At 45.7% G+C, this 12,248-nt stretch overlaps 1 long non-coding RNA gene across 2 annotated transcripts; it reads left to right on the top strand.

The window, feature by feature from the left end:
• The first annotated feature begins 498 nt into the window (after positions 1–498).
• On the top strand, positions 499–3,062 carry LOC147218049 (uncharacterized). 2 transcript variants are annotated; one of them, XR_015108875.1, is made up of 4 exons: positions 499–961; positions 1,048–1,114; positions 1,236–1,326; positions 2,934–3,062. It is a non-coding gene; the product is annotated as an uncharacterized LOC147218049 (long non-coding RNA). The 2 variants fall into 2 exon arrangements; XR_015108874.1 differs by lacking the exon at positions 2,934–3,062 and having other exon boundaries at positions 1,236–1,583.
• The last annotated feature ends 9,186 nt before the right edge of the window (positions 3,063–12,248 follow it).

Raw genomic sequence — 12,248 nt, 5'->3', positions numbered from 1 at the left:
GAGAAAACAGAGGGTCCACTCATGGCGGAGAGGAGGCCGGGGCCCCGGGACGCAGATTAGAGGCCCCTAATGAAAGCAAAACAAAGCCGGACATGTGAAATTTATTGGCACGTTTAAGGAAAGCGGCCCCAGAAGGACACCGCCACCAATAATCATTTCAGAGCGCCCTCGCCTCGCCGCTCGCTCCGGCGCCGTTTCCTCGGCCAGACGCAATCTGGAGAAGGGATATTTGTGGAGTGGCTGAACAAACACTGATTTGCTGGTATCTCCGTCGTTCCCAGCAGCTGGCCTGGGGGGGGGGGGGCGGGCTGGCGGGGTGGGCGGGGCCCCGCGGCGCCGCCGGGCCTCCTCCCACTTCCCCTTCCCCATCCCGCTGTCTCATTGGCTCCCACGAGGAGGCGGGGCTAAAAGATGCCTGCACCATCATATAATATGTTACAGGCGTTATAATTGAATGAAATGAACTTCGCTTTCATTTCACCGGTGAGGGACGTTTCTTTTTATGCAAGTTGGCAATCTTTTGAAAAGAAAAGTTCGAAGAAGTGTCCAGCTACCGTTTGGTTCCAGGAAGTACCCTTCTCCCTGGGGATGCTTTTAGTTTTACATTCCCGCAGGCAGGACAGGACCACGGAGTGAAGAATAATAACCATGGTTGAAGTGTTTTTATCTTCTCCCTGTGCTGCTTCGCTGTGTGAAGAACCCTGTTAGCTGTTAGCTAACTCCGGGCTTATTTTGGTCCGAAATGTAAATGGTCCTCTCGCAGGCCAGAAGATCTCGGACCTCCGTCCATTTTGTCCCGAGGAAACATCCGTCCAGAAACAGCCGTTTGGGACGGAGTTGTATGTCAAGGACTAGCAATACCTTTTGAATCCTCATGCTCGCTACTCTGTGGCCACCATGATCCAGAGTGTTTGGTGTCCTAATGCGTGAAAGAAACAATCAAGTTTCTGCAAAGATTCGAGTAACTTGAAAAAGTTTGTCAAAAGAGAACATCTATTTAAATAATGTTGCGATTGTTTCACATCCCTATTAATTTGACAATTACAGATGTCTCAGGTTGGGGGACGGGAGTGTTTTCCCTGATGGATGTGGAAGCAGTGCAAATACTGCAAAGGTAAGCGATACCTGCCGGAGTCTGAAGGCTGATTTGCGCTCAATGTTACATCGGCAAGGGTTTCAGAGCCCTCTGTCCGTCCTCTGCAATCCCTTTTTTTCGGAATTTTCTACAATTTCAGGGAGCCAAACAGAGCAGAAGCAAGGGAGTCCTTTGGGGCAGTGCTGCGGTATGCTCGAGTGCAACCAGTGGAGGGAGCAGAGAAGAAGAAGGTAACATGGCGTCAGGGTAACCAGGGAGGAGAATTCTCTTCTTAGTCTCTGAAACGGAACTCAGAAGTGAACTCTGCACTGCCCTCTAGTCGGATGGTATGCTTAACAACCGGTGGTGCATGGGAGGTCAGTGGGCAATGATGTTTGCAGCGGACGTAGCCGTTTACGGACATAGCGTGAGCATGAATGAGCCTTCACAGTATCGGCGGCGCTGGCGTCCGGGCAACATCTGTGACGGTTCCCGACACCGGCGTGGATTTGGCGCCAAATACATCGCAATAAAGTCCGCCCGCCCAATAAAGTCCTCCCAATAAATAAAGCGAAGGCAGAAAACTTCATAAATATGACACGGGCTTCGCTCCGCCCGCCGTAAAACTTCCAGAACTGAAACGCCGGCTTGGCCCATTTGATGGAGGGGGGAATCAGAAGGAGGAGGAGAAAAGAAGGCGGGTATGAATCAAGATAGAGATGGAGATATTGGTCCTGATGGCCAGTTGCCTAATGTGTACCACATGCAGGAGAGGGTGGGAGGAAGAGGAAATGGTTGTGAAAATGGCCGTTGTTCTAATTCGGAGCAAATCTGAAGATAATGGCGGCGATACCAAGAGTATATGCTCCGTTCACGGATAACATCTTTCTTCTTCATCTCCTTCGTCCCCCTCCCTCCTGAGCTGCTGGATGAACCCTCCTTTGCACCCATAGGGTTACAAGGCATCAGATGCGCCTCTGTCGGGCAGGGAGGGCACGAACAGGTAGACTTGATTTACAGCAGAAGAAGGGTGACTTATTTTCATCCATTCATTAATTCATTATCTATACCACTTGTTTGGACTTGCTACTCTGATGGAAGTGCAGATACAACACTCTGCACTAGAATCAGGCTGGAAAGGGTCACACAGTTCAGCGCTGATGTGGCACTGAGGTCTAAAAACGAGGCTGACGGTTCAGCGTTGAAGTGGAGTTCAAGGAGGGCCAGGCAGAGAGCACTTGTATCCAAACTAGCAAGAGAGGCTCGGATGCAACCGTGAGGCCAGGCTAGAAGGGACGGTAATCCGAACTCGAGGAGCCGGAGGGACCGGTGGAAAGGCGCTGGCGTCCGAAACTGGTCCATCCGGGATCAGGAAGCTGATGTCCTTCGTGGACTTGGATCAGGGAGACTCCCCACAGAAAGGGACATCTTGCAAACAACACTGCCTTTTACCAGTGCAGAAAAAAGGGGACAGATCCTGGCTCAATGTGGGCGGCTTTCTGCCTCGACCAATCAGGGTTAAAGAGAGATGGAAGTCAAAGACGTGATAGAAACCGAGTGGCTTACAAGGGTGGAGAGGCGCAAGTAATCTATTACTAATATTGCAAGTAGGGCTAACAGTTCCATACTAGTTGCTAGAAGCATACAACTCCAGTACTCCTAAATGAGACGAACATAAGCAAAAATACATATAAAAAAAAAAACAAAAAACAACTTCCTTGCAGTACCTCTGTGGACCCCTAGGGGCCACCAATCCCCTCTGGTGAAGGCCCCCCCCCGCAATCCCCGTCTTGTGCTATCAAGCATCACTTTGGGTTATTTCCTCCGTATTCCAAGGTGATCTCTTCTTGCATTTCAGGAAATTTCTTCCCCGCGAAGATTCTGCAATTCAGTCGTCTCGGCGCTTCAGAGGGGGATCAACAGGAAAAAGTAATTACGGGCTAATTTTCTCAGGAACTGGAGTGTGTGTGTGTGTGTGAGTGTGTGTTATTAACTGTAACATCGACTAATGACACCCCGCCCCCCCCCCCCCCCCCGGCCTCTCTGAACCAGCTCATCGCCTTATTGTCGTACTCGCGTTCTTTGTGCTCTTCTTCGGTCGGTGGTCAGTTGCTACGCCGCCTCGCCGAGCTGATCACCATGGCGACCACTAATTAGGCATGATTCCTGTCCGTGCCCTTTGCCCTCTGTAATTTGCCCCCCCTCCCCCCGTTGTCCACCCCTCGTTGTAATGCTACACCAAGCCGCTGCGCACTCTTTAAATTATTCACCTCCATGGAACTGTCCCGCGGTCGCACTCCTGACCTTTGACCCCCACAGCCGGCAGGAGTGGGGACGCTGGCGTAGAAGCACAAACAGGATAAGGATCCACCGGAAGGTTGTTATGTAATATTGTGAAGGAGGGTGGGGGGGCAGCTAATGTGTCCATATATGATGTGTGGATGAACGAGTGAAAGATGCAGGTCTAAGATTTATGAATGAGACGGTGAATAATTGAATTTCTCTACATGACAAGTGAATGAGACGGTGAATGGTTTTATGTCTCAATTGTCTCAAATTATTATTATTATTATTTGTACTTTATTAATCACCCATGTGTCTTGCTCAGCAACGCTGACATGCTAATAAAAACAAATAAACAAAAAAAACATAGAAATATTATATCTTAATGAAAGGGTGAGTGATTTTATTTCTTTATTGTCTCGAATTATGATTATTACAATTGTTATTATTATTATTATTATTTGTACTTTATTAATCACCCATGTGTCTTGCTTAACAACACTGACAAGCTAAAAAAAATAAAAAACAAACAAAAACATGAAAATATTATGTGTTAATAAAAGGGAGAGTGGTTTTATGTCTTGATTTATTATTATTATTATTGTTATTATTATTTGTACTTCATTATTCCCCATGTGTCTTGCCCTAAAACGCTGACATAAAAAAACAAATAAACAAACAAACAAACAAAAAACCATAAAAATGTTGTATGTTAATGAAAGGGTGAGTGGTTGTATGTCTTGATTATCTTGAATTATTATTATTATGATTATTATTATTATTGTTTGTACTTTATCAATCCCCCCTGTGTCTTGCTCAAAAACACTGACATGCTAAAAAAATAAAAAACACACAAACAAAAAAAAAGGTAAAACTTTTATATATTATATTTGAATGAGAGGGTGAATGGTTGTACTTCTCTATAAGGGCGGTGAATGAAAGAGTGAATGATTGATTGTCTCAATGACATGTGAATGAGTGAGTGAACGCCTTCACGTCCCATTAGTTTTATGAATGAGAGGGTGAATCGTTTGTCTCAATATGGGAAGTGAATTAGAGGGTGAATGTTTTATGTCTCTACGATGTGAAAATGAGCGAGTGAATGTTTGTTTGTCTGTCTACGGGTGATTGACAGGCTACCGGTTAGCCGCCGCTAACACGGAAACCCTCGGGCGCTAATCCCTTTTGAAGCCGCGCGAGCGCTAACACGGGACCATATGTTTGGACCAGCTCTCCTTTCCTGTTTCAAGGAGGGGTGGGGGGTCTGAGATGGAGACGCCCGCCATCCCTCCAGCCCCTCCTCCACGAGGCATCACTGTAAATATAAAACCCTGCAGGCACGGGATGACGAGATCAACCATGGCGGCGCCGCGAATTACATAAAGCAGACATATGTCATTCTGATTCCGCCGAAATTGTGGATTAACGCTTTGATTAATCACCCTTTAATCTGAGGGGCTGAATTTATACTCACATCCTCATCGCGGAGAAATGAGCTTATTCCTCCCCTGGCGGTGGCGGCGGCGGCAGCGGCGGCGGCGGCGGCGGCGGCGGCGGGGGAGCGGCCCCCGTGATTATTTCTTTCTTCTCCCCCGAGTGATTCTTCATCGCCCCGAGGATTGCAACTCAATTATCTCAGCGTCAGACGATTATCTCCATGTTTAATTTAATCTTCATTACTCCCCGCTCATATTTCACGTGCCCAGTGGCGGCGACATGTACTGTACTCGAGTCCCCGCTGCTCCCTCCGGTTAACACGCCGCTAAGGCTAACAGATGTCATAATTATGCACTTACCGAAACATATTTCACAGCCCGCCTGCGTCGGCGGAGTGTCGGGACCCCCGGCCCGGCTGCTGTATTAATCTAACGGCAATATGCTTTGGTCGTGATCTACGGCGGCAATCTGCTCGCCACGCCGCTTAATTGTGACACGCGGAACGAGTGCGAGCGCGCCGGGTTAAGCAGGTTCAAGCGTTGCTAGATTACTCACAGCCGACGGCGGCGTCATACGGCGAGTATTACTGCGATCAATGACGGCGAATCGATGAGGACTATTAACCGGGGCATATTTTCAAATCCACTTCATTTCTTCATACCAAGAGGCAGCCGCTGCAGATATTAAGGTCGTGTTACAACAAGTGCAGAAACGAGAACATCGGTAACACACCTGAAGCATCGGGACGTCCTGAGACGTGATTCAGCGGACATTTTTTATTCTGCCGGGAGTCACTACAAAGAAAAGTTCCAGAAAGTTGCCTCATCCACGGGACGCCTTTTAGACTTTGACGAAAGGGATGACGAAGCATCTTCCTGCCAAAACGAACCACCAAAGAAGAAGAAGAGGAGGAAGACGACACGGACGACATGGAGGCGGAAGCTGGTTCTCCGTGTGAAGAACCCCGTTAGCTGTTAGCTAACCCTGTATTTATTTTGATCCAAAATGTTGATGTTCCTCTGCGAGCTCTGTAAACTTCTCGGTGACGTAGCTTAGCAGAAGAACTCGGAACGCTTATTTCTCCCCCGCTTCAGTCCACTTTGTTGCAAGAAAACATCCGACTAGGGACCAAGACAGTTTTATAAATGGCGCTGGTGATTTCTGGAAACGGCCATGGCTTATGAGTTGCACCAATCACCTACAAGATCCTCTAGAAAATAACCAGCAAAATGTTGCTGGGACCGGAGGAATAGTTTCACTGGTTCCTCCTCCTCAGAGGAAAAAAAAACAGCAAAGAGCCTGAAAAACTTCGAGGAACTGTGAAAAGATCGTACAGTTTGAAAATATCGTTTACAGATGACACTGTGGTGTTTAGCAAGAGCGGGGAGCCGGTAGCAGGGGAGGGATGAAGGTCCATCAGAGCAGATGTCTATGAAAGGAACCAGGTTAAGGTTCTAGGAATTTGCAAAAAGAAAGTTACAATGGGGCAAAAGCCACCATTGGGTGTTAGCTATTGAACTATTAGCTATTCAACTATTAGTTATTCAACTATTAGCTATTCAACTATTAGGTATTCAACTATTAGGTATTCAACTATTAGCTATTCAACTATTAGCTATTCAACTATTCGCTATTCAACTATTAGCTATTCAACTATTAGCTTTTCAACTATTAGCTTTTCAAATATTAGTTATTCAACTATTAGCTATTTAACTATTAGTTATTCAACTATTAGCTATTCAACTATTAGCTATTCAAATATTAGTTATTCAACTATTAGCTATTTAACTATTAGTTATTCAACTATTAGTTATTCAACTATTAGCTATTCAACTATTAGCTATTTAACTATTAGCTATTTAACTATTAGCTATTTAACTATTAGCTATTCAACTATTAGCTATTTAACTATTAGCTATTTAACTATTAGCTATTCAACTATTAGCTATTTAACTATTAGCTATTCAACTATTAGCTATTTAACTATTAGCTATTTAACTATTAGCTATTCAACTATTAGCTATATAACTATTAGCTATTCCCTCCGAATTGCCAGTTAATCTGGTATCGGTTGGGCTCTGCGTCACGTGAAGCCCGATGATGTCATTTCCTGAAAGCGCCACCATTTGCATAAAACGCTTTTCCGTTTCTTAGTTTTCGAGGCAAACAAATACGACAGAAAGAGCCCAGCTGAGCGAGAAGGGCGCGCACGTGCGTGTGTTTGTTTTGCATCTGAATTATCGTTACCCCTCCGCTACCATCAACGCCTCTGATTCTGACAGGAAAAAAACACAACGGCCGATACGGATAGCGCTCGTCTAATCTGTTGCCGTCGGATACGGGGTGAAAACACACAAACACACACTCGCAGAACGGATAAAGTCGAAGAAGAAGAGCGGTGCAATTACCGCTGTGTTCTTCAGAAATGGATTATGAACAAAATCAGCTCTTAATCTCCCCTCAGATTATGATCGGAGTATTCTCCTCCCTCGTCGGGGGGTTTAAGACATTAATCTCCCGGTGATGCAACGACACAAAAGAAGGGGCCGGCGTGCCGGAGCAGACCAATACGTGGGCGCCGTCTTGCCTTGTTTACTCGCCAAACCCGCCGCTGCCGGCTGAGCGCGTCCGGGCCTCGCTCGATGAGCCGGACGCCGGCTTCCTCCCCGCGAAGGAGAGGACCATAGATTACCGATAGCTCCGGTGTGGCGGCGGTGAGGCAAACAAAGAGTACAAATAAGGACGGCGGGCAATTACGGCGAAAGGCCCGCCAGATAGGAAACTGGCTAGCACAGGTGGGGGCCGGTGGCGGCGAGCGATAATCTGTGCTATCTCAAAGGGACATCATGAAGACTACTTTTTTCGTGCTTATATGAATAATATGAATAATATGGAATAATATTGGACCCCTGGTTCAGTCTAAGAACCTGCAGGAAGTCCATCGGAGACTCCAGATTAACCAGATGGCTGCAGGGTGAACCCCGCCTCTCGCCCAATGACAGCGTCCGGTCGCCAACATGAGTGCAGGATAAACGCGATCAAAAAAAAATCAATCTAAATCCGATAAATAAATCTCATAAAACAAGGCAGATAAAGAGCATCAGTTACGGTGTGTCTGTGACTTCCCCCTGTAGAAATGAAGTCTGGTCGCATTGCAATAAAGCTGCCCAGCCGGAGCCAAGATGGCGGCTTGTCAGCGCAGGGGCGCCATTTTGTGTCCAGGTGGGTACAAACAGACACTAATAGTGCGGTGGTGTACGACACTGCAGCTGCGACAGGGAAGGACGAGACAAAACATGCTAGCTGTAGCACACACACACACACACACACACACACACACACACACACACACACACACACACAGACGCCGTATCAGTACTTTGAAGGATGCGAGAGGTCAAAATGCGACGGCGGTCGCGCGCTTTGCCCTGTTTGTGTGCTTTGAGGGAGGGCAGGGGGGTATCTGATGGTTTGTGACGTCCCTCCTTTGGGGGAGTGGGGTGTGTGTGGGGGGAGTGGGGTGTGTGTGGGGGGGCGGAGGGGTAGATGTGGGCGGGGGGGGTGGGCGGCAAGGGCAATCAGGGATTATTGTCACTGACAGGGCTGCACCTTGATGGGCTGGGAGCTGCATTGTTTGTCACCTAACCAACCTCAATCAATCAATCATCCCCCCCCCCATCCCCCAACACACACACACACACGCACCCTCCAAAAACCCGCATCGGCGATCAATCAGCCCGACGCTGCGTCTGACCCCCCCCCCCACTCCCTCCACGCCACCATTTTCTTTTTTCTCCTCCCATGGCTGCTTCCTGACTCGGGTTACACCGGCCAATCAAATGCCAGCTGGCCGGGGAAGACGCCCGGGATGGAATTCGATACCTGACGTGGGACGTGTGGATTGAATGTGTGTGTGAGAGTGTGTGTTTGTATTAATTTAATATTTTCCATGACAGCCCCCGCTCCTCCATATTGGTGATGGGAAACAGGAAGACGCCTCCGCCTCCTTCCTTTACCGACTTTAGCCGACGCCCCTACAGGCCTTTGCAGGTACTGCGGGTCACGTAAGACATGGGGGAAAAAAACAAAAAACAAAAAAACATTACCATATGATCTTTCTGATTGGACAATATTGGTGAAGCCAGTTGGCTAACGCATGAGCGCTGGATGAGTTTCACACACTGTGGAACCCAGACTGACAAACTAATCGGCCTAGATTTTCCATTTTTCCGACAACATTTTGCGAACATTTAGCGTAGCAGCTACTCCACGTTGTTTACATGGTTTACATTGTGTCCTAATGTTATCCGCACAACCCTGAACACTTGAATCTCACAAAACCTTTTTCTCCAGACTTTTCATTTTTTTACCACTTTATATGTGGTATTCTCTATGGTACTCGATTGTAAGTCGCTTTGGATAAAAGCGTCTGCCAAATGCAATGTAATGTAATGTAATAATGTAATTTATATTTTCCCTTCTACATATTTATCTATTGATTCCTCCAGCTATTTATATTTTATTATCTTCTGTCATATCTCTAACCCAGAGATGCTGCTATCGTTGTATTGTTGTGCTGTGTCCTGCTTTTGAAGGCTGTTTTGATTCCACCGAACCTGAGAGATCTCTAAATTTCATTGCACTCTGTGTAATGACAATAAAAGTCTTGAATCCTTGAATTGAAAATAATGCTTTTTTGTGTTTCTTTTTCAGTTAGCTAGACCTTATTAAGTGCTAGCACTAGTGGTGTTAAGAAGAATTATAGTCAATCTGAAGAAGAAAATAAAAGCTAAATGTGAGAGCAATGTTCACGTCATAGATCTCGCCAAGCTAAACAACACGGCTAAGGCAACCATCTCTGCAATCCTGAAGGACAAAGACGCGCTAAAGATACGGCTAAAGAAGCTAAAGATGTGGCTAAAGAAGCTGACAACAGTAACGAAACAAAGGTCTCAAGTCTTGGAGGAAGTAGAAAAGTTATTGTGAGAATGAATGAATAGTTGGAGATAGCATTAGCATTAGCAACAATCTCATATGTGATCTCATAGGCTATAATTTTGCTTATTTAGTGAAGAAAACGGCGAGTACAAGCGCCGGCAAAAACATCAGAAACACAGGGATAATTAAGGTTATCTTTAATCCCTTTCTGTTTTTTTTTGCCACAAATAAACCAATAAAAAAGTTTCAGAAGAGTGCAGGATGTTTTTGTGTGCTGGAGAACGGACCGAAGGGGTTTACACCGACTTACGTCCGCGAACCAAGTCAGAGGACAAATTTAATTCGTGAGCCAAGGACCCCCTATATGTGTTTGAATGTGAATATCGTCTAAAGTGCTAATCTCTCCTGGGCCGGCGGACAGCGGGGAAAAACTGATGATGAGTCAGAAATGTTTGACGACCGGCGGTCTGGGCGGATACCGCCCGATCGATGGGCGTATTGATAGGCTGCATATTGCGCGGGCGGCGCGTAGGCTCCGCCCCCAACCCAGGCCGAGTTGGGGGGTGGCGGAGCGCAGGGCGGGGGGGGGGGGGGGGGGGGGGGGGGGGGCTGCTGTTTCTTTTTTCAGCACATTAGGTTTCGGCCTCGGGGGCTGCTTTGACCACCGGATCAATGGCTCTCGCGCTCTTGTCACCATTCATTTGGAGTGAGTGAGCGCCGGCTCCAGTCCTCCGCCACCCCTCCACCCCTCCACCTGGCCTCCCCCCTTCTCTCTCCCTGACAGCTGGCTGCCACAACCAGCAGCAGACAGACGACAAGTCCTTGGGCTCCACAAATGCACACACACACACACACACACACTCTCACACACACACACACGCACTCTCCCCAATCGACTTCTTCCTCGTCCTCCTTCCCCAGTCTGTCTCTCTCACTCGTTCGTCTGGGTTTCTCCTTCTTTTCTACTAGAAGCCCATAGAGTCGAAGGGGAAGCAGCTGCGCGCCGCCTCCCTCCCCCGTCGTATTTTACGATAATCAATCACAGGCATAGGTTATAGAAATAAATATCTTAAAAATCGCAATAGGACCAGGTGGTGCGTTCAGGGGCTTTTACAGAGAGTGTGTGGTGTTGTTATGGCTGGTATCGGATGAGTTTGGTGAAATTTGGGCTGATTTTTGGTTGTCTTTTTTTCCCTCTTCTTTCAGATAATTTCCTGCAGATGATCTCATATTTTAGTCCATTTATTGAGACGTTCTAATACTTTAGTCCACTTCTTCCTGATTTATCTCACACTTTTGTCCATTTCGTGCAGATTCTCTACTATTTTAAATCATTTTTCTTCTGAATGTCTAATAGTTTGGTCGATTTCTTCCTGCTTCTTCAAATAGTTTTAGCCGATATGAATTGTCACATATATTATTTGATTTCTTGACATCAATGATGCCCATCTGTCTAATATTTTAGTGAATTTCTGACAGATTGTTGAACATTTGGTGTTAAATGTTTTGATTTACCAATACTTCAATCAATTTTTCAACATTATCAATCATTTTTGTTAATTTCTTACAGATTGTCAAATGTTTTACTCAATTTCTTGATATAATCCGGTAATTTATCAATCTCAATATCATGAGATTGTGTAATGTTTTTAATTTTTTTTTTGCAGACCCAGTACTTGAGTTCATTTCCTGCAGAATGTCTCACATTTTAAACTATTTATTACAGGGTTTAATATTTCAGTCAATTTCGTGCAGAAATTCTTGTATTGCAGACTATTTTTCAGACTAACAATTCATATTTCATTGTATTTCTTATTCTTCCTCCTTTCTACTATTATCTATTACTGTTATGTTTTTTATTTGAAACTCTGGCACAACAATTTCCTTCGGGATTAATAAAGTTGTTCTCATCTCATCATCTCATATTTTTCTGCTGATTAGCTCATATTTTAGTCCAATTCTTGAGTGTCCGCAACTTCAGTCAATTTTTTGCAGACATTCTTGTATTTTAGTCTATTCTTTACAGATTCGCAAACATTTTAGTCAATTTCTTGAGTGTCCAACATCTTAGTCCATTTATGCACAGATTCTTGTGTTTCAGTCCAAATTTTTCTTTTTTTCGACAGCAAATTTTTCTGGATTTTCAGATTTCAAGACGCCTGGGCTTGACGCCATCACACCCTTTTTGCAGATCCATTGAAAATCCATTACGAGAACTGAATGACTTCCCAGCCGGCGCCGACGTCCAAACAGGAGAGACCAAACAAAAAAATAAAGCAGCCGGAACAAAAAAAAAAAAAAAAAAAAAAAATCAGAGTTTTTCCAACTCCCGGTGTGCGTCGGGCGAATCCGACCAAAGTGCTTTTTACGGCGACATTAAAACTGTTTACTATTCAGGAACAACAAGCGCCCCTAAATATCCCCACTAGTTATTGTGCCCTTGTGCTGCCGAACATATTGCACTGTATGTAAAAAATGAACAAACACGGTCCCGGCGTCAGCCATCGACAAGGAG

The sequence above is a fragment of the Fistularia commersonii genome, chromosome 27 (genome assembly GCF_037954325.1).
Source record: "Fistularia commersonii isolate RoL2024-O1a breed Wild chromosome 27, RoL_Fcom_v1.0, whole genome shotgun sequence".
In the NCBI taxonomy this organism is placed as follows: domain Eukaryota; kingdom Metazoa; phylum Chordata; class Actinopteri; order Syngnathiformes; family Fistulariidae; genus Fistularia; species Fistularia commersonii.
The sequence above is the reverse complement of the archived record's forward strand: the minus strand, read 5'-3'. Positions and strand labels throughout refer to the sequence as shown.